Below are 5,851 nucleotides of genomic sequence, written 5' to 3'. Positions count from 1 at the left end.
TCCCAGGGGCATCCTGTCTTGAATTCCTGTGTTATAGCCTGGAGGATTATGATAAATAGGAGGGGCCTGAGGACAGAACCTTGGTGGACCCCTACCTCCACCCGGAATTCTTCACTGTACTCATTGCCAACCCTCACCTTACTGACAGCGTCTCTGTTCATGGCTCGCACAGCTCTCACTAGCCATTCTTCTATCCCTAGTTTCCTCATTGACCACTAGATGAGAGATCAGGGGACCCTGTCGAAGGCTTTCTCCATGTCAATGAAAGCCAGGTACAGAGGTTTACACACACACACACACACACACATATATATATATATATATATACACAATCATATATATGCATATGTGTATGTATATATGATCAGCTTCTAGAGGATAACAATACACAGAAATATAGACAAGCTCCCCCTACACACATATACTAGTATCAACAACGAAGCCAGCAGTCTAGGTATAGCTGATAGGGTGGAAGCATTAGCTAAGAGGAATGCCTTATTCACCATCAAAGACCACAGACCAAACTTTGCCTCTAACTCCAAGTGCCACCTAATTAATCCAGCGTAATCAGAAATAGGGCTGGCAAGCAAACATATGCTGAGAAAGATCAATGAAGACATGGGGGGGGGGTGCAGTACCAATGGAGCTATTTCATGGCTTGAAGCTAACCAGGGCACAAGCAAGGAAGATTTGCCCAATTTAATATAGTAGTCTTTCTATATAGTCTGTATCAAAATGGTTACTAATCAAGGCACATATGTCCACTAGGAATTTTACTTATATTAGTGATAGGGATATGTAGCGAATTGTACATGCTAAGAAAATTTCACATATCAATGAGAGAATATCATTGAAGTGTATACCGGACAATTTTCTATTCCAAAAGGTTTGAATAGCAGTGTTGCTTTGCATGTAAAAATGTGCAGTCAGTGACTGGGCAGTGTGGGGATGAGTTAGCGGGTGCAGGTGCACATATTAAAATTTACTGTAAAATAGGCTGAAGTGAGCGAGTGATATCATGATATCATAGATTTTCTTGCAAGATTGCAGTGTGTGAAATGCCTTGAAGGCTTTTCAGAAGCAAAATGTGTCTGGCGCTGTTGTCATGGATAATTGTTGAGGTTAGCAAGACAGTGTGGCATGCTGGAGTGATGCATGAGACAGGTAACTTTCTCCATTTATTACATGACCAAACAGGGGTCTAACAGAGGGAAGTTATGTCTAAACATGAGTGCAGAGAGCATGTGAACATCTGACGTGCATCTAGTCGGGAAAAGCGCTGTGTGGGTACAGACATGTTGAAAACAAAGCAAATAGGGAAAAATAGAGGTGTGTGCGTGTGTGTAAATGCATGCACAAGGCCAGGCACCAAGGAAAGGTACATGCATGTGCATAACTAGGTGCAAGGCTGAGGCAGTATGCTAGTGCATTGATTACAAATACAGTGTTGAATATGCCAGTGATTGAGGTATTGAATGCTTTGAAAGTGAAAGTGAGGCATGCTGGCGCGTTGTACAAACCACTCTCTCCATTAAATACATGACCGACCAAGGGTCTAATAGAGGTAAGTTGCATCTACAAGGGCACTGAGAGGATGAGAAACAAGCAAGAAAGGCATGATGTAGTGCATGAATGTGACAGTGTCAGCATGCATGTGTGTATGAACATTGTGTGGTGCAGCAAAAGGAAGGAACAGTATACAAATGAATAAACAAAAGTGACAAACTTAGCTGAAAATAGTGTCCTTTATAAAAGTCAACTACAGAAAAGTGAAAAAAGGTGTGCATGCAAAGAAAAAGAGGTTGTTGAAAGTCAGAACGAGAGTCTTAAATTTGCAGAAAAGTTTGTAGATAATGCAGTGTCTGTACATTGGGACAAGACGAGAAGTGTGTGTGTACCAAAAAGGTTGCATGTGTGGGCTTCCATATTTCTTCCAGTTAGTTTCTGGGCAGGTAACTGACCATGCTTCCATGGTCAGTGAATTCTTTGTGCGTTGGCAGTGTTGCATCATAGTGAATTACACTGTGCATCATAGTATAGAGCTTTCTGTAACATGTTCTGTAACAAGTAGAATGAAAGTTGTGGCTTGAAAGTGGAGTACATTTGTGGCACTTGAATAGTAACTGCAAAATCTGATTGTCAGTGGATGGTATGGAGTTAGATTGAGGCCGTACATTAAGCTGATAAAGGTGCATATTAGTGCATAGGTGCAGGAGTGGTTGTGTGGTAAGTAGCCCACCATGTGGCACCTTGGGCCAACCAAAGAAGCCTTGTGAGTGGATTTGGTAGACGGAAACTGAAATAAGCCCATTGTATATATGTATGTGTGTGTATGTTTCTGTGTCTGTGTTTGTCCCCCCAACATCGCTTAATAACTGATGATGGTGTGTTTATGTCCCTGTAACTTAGCGGTTTGGCAAAAGAGACCGATAGAATAAGTACTAGGCTTACAAAGAATAAGTCCTGGGGTTGATTTGCTCAACTAAAGGCGGTACTCCAGCATGGCTGTAGTCAAATGACTGAAATAAGTAAAAGAGTAAAGAGTGTTGACGAAGGCTGTCATTCTTTTGTCTGGTATGACATCTGTTGAAGCTTAGCAAAGGCTGTTGAAAATAAAGGCCGTATTTCGGCACTGTCATGGTATTAGCTGTCAGAAGTGGAAGTAGAAAAATCTGACGTCAAACTTCGTTAAATCTGGGACTAAAAACAAGGAACGTTACTGCTGGTTTCAGTTGAAATCTGTTTCTTTGGCTACTGACTGGCCGGAGCTATCTCATAACGCCACATGAATTCAATGAGATGTGATTGAAGTAAATTTGGGGCTGTTCCATTTTCTCTTTTGTTCTTTTGTTGCGATTCCATAAGCATTCTATGTGGTTGGTTGTGGCAAATGTTACCGGATCAACAAAATTTATGGAATGATTAACAGTCAAATGTCAATATCCTAGCTGATTGAGCATATTATATGAATGCCAGAGGTCAGAAATTATAGTCGTACCAGACAATATATGCTCTTGTATAATTTCTAAAAGAGTGTCTGCAGACTGGTCTTCCACTTCCACCAAAAAACATCTTCTTGTATCCCTTTCCAAAGCACCAAATACCCACTGTGTTTTAACCTGATAGCCAACATTATTGGTGGTGCTGATTGGTGTATGTGATTTATTTTTAAAAACAATAATGAATAATGCAAAAATATATTTATTTATAAAGTTTAAACTGAACATGAGCGTGGTGATACGTAAATAAACAATGTAAATTAACGAAGGTTTATAGCTCCAGCCAGTCAGTAGCCAAAGAAACAGATTTCAACTCAGATTTTTCTACTTTCACTTCTGACAGCTGCCCGTATTTCTTTTAGCTCAGGTCACCAAATGTATGTGATGATGTAATGGAACATGCAGTATCTGAAAGGCAGTAATTCTTTTTAGCGTTGGGTTAGTGAGTTCTTTTTAAGTCGGGGCAGCAAGTTCTTTATAAGTCGGGATCACCAGTTGTAGCATTTGTAACGAATTGTTATTTGTTGTAGCCGAGGGTCGTCAATTGTAATGGTATGTATTATGATATATGTTGGAGTTGGCAGTTACCAATTGTATTGCTGTTGCAGATGTGCATGATTAAAGAAGAACAGTGATCAAAATTGTAAACGAATATTTATTACTGTTACTTCCTATATAACCAAACCATAAAGGGCTGGTATATAATTTTTAAAGCATGGGAAGTAAAGAGAGATATAGTAGATTTTCCTTGTATAGTTTGTGTTCTCGTCATTCTACCAGCAGGGAAAATGATAGATAGAGTGTTGTAGAGAAAAGAAAGTGAGCTAGTGAGAGTGAGAGTGGTGGGAGGAAACAACTGCTTCATTGGTTAGTTATCACAGTTGTTTCTCTGTGTCTTTTCATTCAGCTGGTCAGCCAACTCCCCTGTTAGTCAGTTCTCACAAACTGACTTTGGTTTACTTTTGCAAGTTCAACAAGCCACCAAGATGTCAATATACCACCTCATCAAGAATGCTATGGAGTTTAACAACACACTTAACAACACTGCTGAAATGTCTCTGTGAATGTATTTTCCTTTGTCAATTTTTCTGTTATCACAGCCTTACACATAGCACTACTATCTCTGTCAATGCACTGGCAATCATGTCTCAAACACACTAAACACTGCTGATCAATCCCATCGATACCCAACAACACAACCAATAAGTTTCTCTTGAAAAAAGACTTGGTCAGCATCAACCACCTTAAATTGACTCATCTTGAACCTCAAACAACATCCACTCCATCAAATGAACCCAACATCAGCACATTCTTCCACTGATGCCTCCATTTGCTCCAATAACAAGAATAAGGTTAGTCAACAAGTGCTTTCTCCAGTGAAGTAGTAAGTTATTCTGAAAATAAAAAAAAATACTAACTAAAAAATGACTTTCTTTTTTCTCACACGGTTTCTTCTTCCTGCTCACGTACACATACGTCTGGACAAGTATATATTTAACATGCACACAGGCACTTAACAAACACAGTCATAGCTATACATAAAATTACCACAGATAGAAGATACCAGCCACCTTTCAATTATACACTGGCCTAATTCTGTATTTTCTTGCATTTTTTCACTCTTGGTAATGCAAATTTTTGCACTTCCAGCATATACAGTACTTCATGTAAAAGACAGCACTGTGATGTGCATGGAATATATCTTCTGTCAGTACTCCAGTTCTATTCAGCTGATCACCATTTATGCCATTTAACTAGTTTTTTCTATCTAATGCATATTTCTGCAGACACTTCAAACTTGCACTTCCTGCATCATTCTCATTTCGTTCAATTTGCTGTTATTGATCATTTCAATCGTAGAAAGTCTTGTAGCAGGAATATTTGGTTGTCCCAAAACACCTAGAAATCAAATCTAAATCAATGCATCCAAGGCAAAAGACAACTAAATATGAATATGATTCACTCAAATATTGATAATGTCACTAAGACACTGATACTGGAACATCTGATAAACAGAATCTTTTCTTTTGTACTCTAGACACAAGGCCCAAAATTTTTGGGGAGTGGGCCAGTCAATTAGATCAACCAGAGTACACAACTGCTACTTAATTTATCGACTCCAAAAGGATGAAAGGCTAAGTTGACCTTGATGGAATTTGAACTCAGAATGTAAAGACAAACGAAATACCACTAAATATTTCACCCAATGTGCTAACATTTCTGCCAGTTCACCACCTTGAATAAACAGAATCTTATCAAGCAAATTGGTTTTTTGCATCTTTTTGTTTGACAGACACACTAAAAATAACCAGCAGACCAGAGCAGTGTCCATAGCAATCAAGGCAATGAACAACGACAACAACATTGGTGGCAATGACACAGCTACACTGCAAGAATCAACCAAATTGTTCCAATGAACTCTGCTGTTATGCTACTAGACAAACAACTCACCTCTCTCTTATTGTTGAACTGTTAATGTTGTGTAAATACCTGTTCTGTCATCCAAATTAGTGACAATATTGTTGTAAATGATAAACATAAATAATTTTGTATTAAAGTTTCTGCAGAATTTGTGTTCCTTCAACTGAACTCAGCCCACTCATGCGTACCTTTCCTACATTGGACACTAAACTCCGCTTGCGAAGACTTGTTGAGGCAAGTGAAATCGAACTAAATTCGACGACTGGCACCCGTGCCAATGTCGTCTCCTTCATTGGACACGAAACTCAGCTTGTGAAGACTTATTGGGGCAAGTGGATAACGAAATCAGGATAGCACCTGTGCCCAGCGTCGCATTTCTGGCACTTCTGCCCGTGACATGTGTAAGGATTTTCGAGCGAGCTCGTTGCCAG

General features: G+C 39.3%; 1 long non-coding RNA gene across 1 annotated transcript in view; it reads left to right on the top strand.

Annotated features, from left to right (window-relative positions):
- Nucleotides 1-5,851, top strand: part of LOC128247316 (uncharacterized) — a 15,360-nt gene that overhangs the window by 5,275 nt on the left and 4,234 nt on the right. The window lies entirely within an intron of this gene.

The sequence above is a fragment of the Octopus bimaculoides genome, chromosome 3, assembly GCF_001194135.2.
Source record: "Octopus bimaculoides isolate UCB-OBI-ISO-001 chromosome 3, ASM119413v2, whole genome shotgun sequence".
NCBI classification, from domain to species: Eukaryota; Metazoa; Mollusca; class Cephalopoda; order Octopoda; family Octopodidae; genus Octopus; species Octopus bimaculoides.
This window is presented reverse-complemented; position numbering and strand designations above follow the sequence as displayed.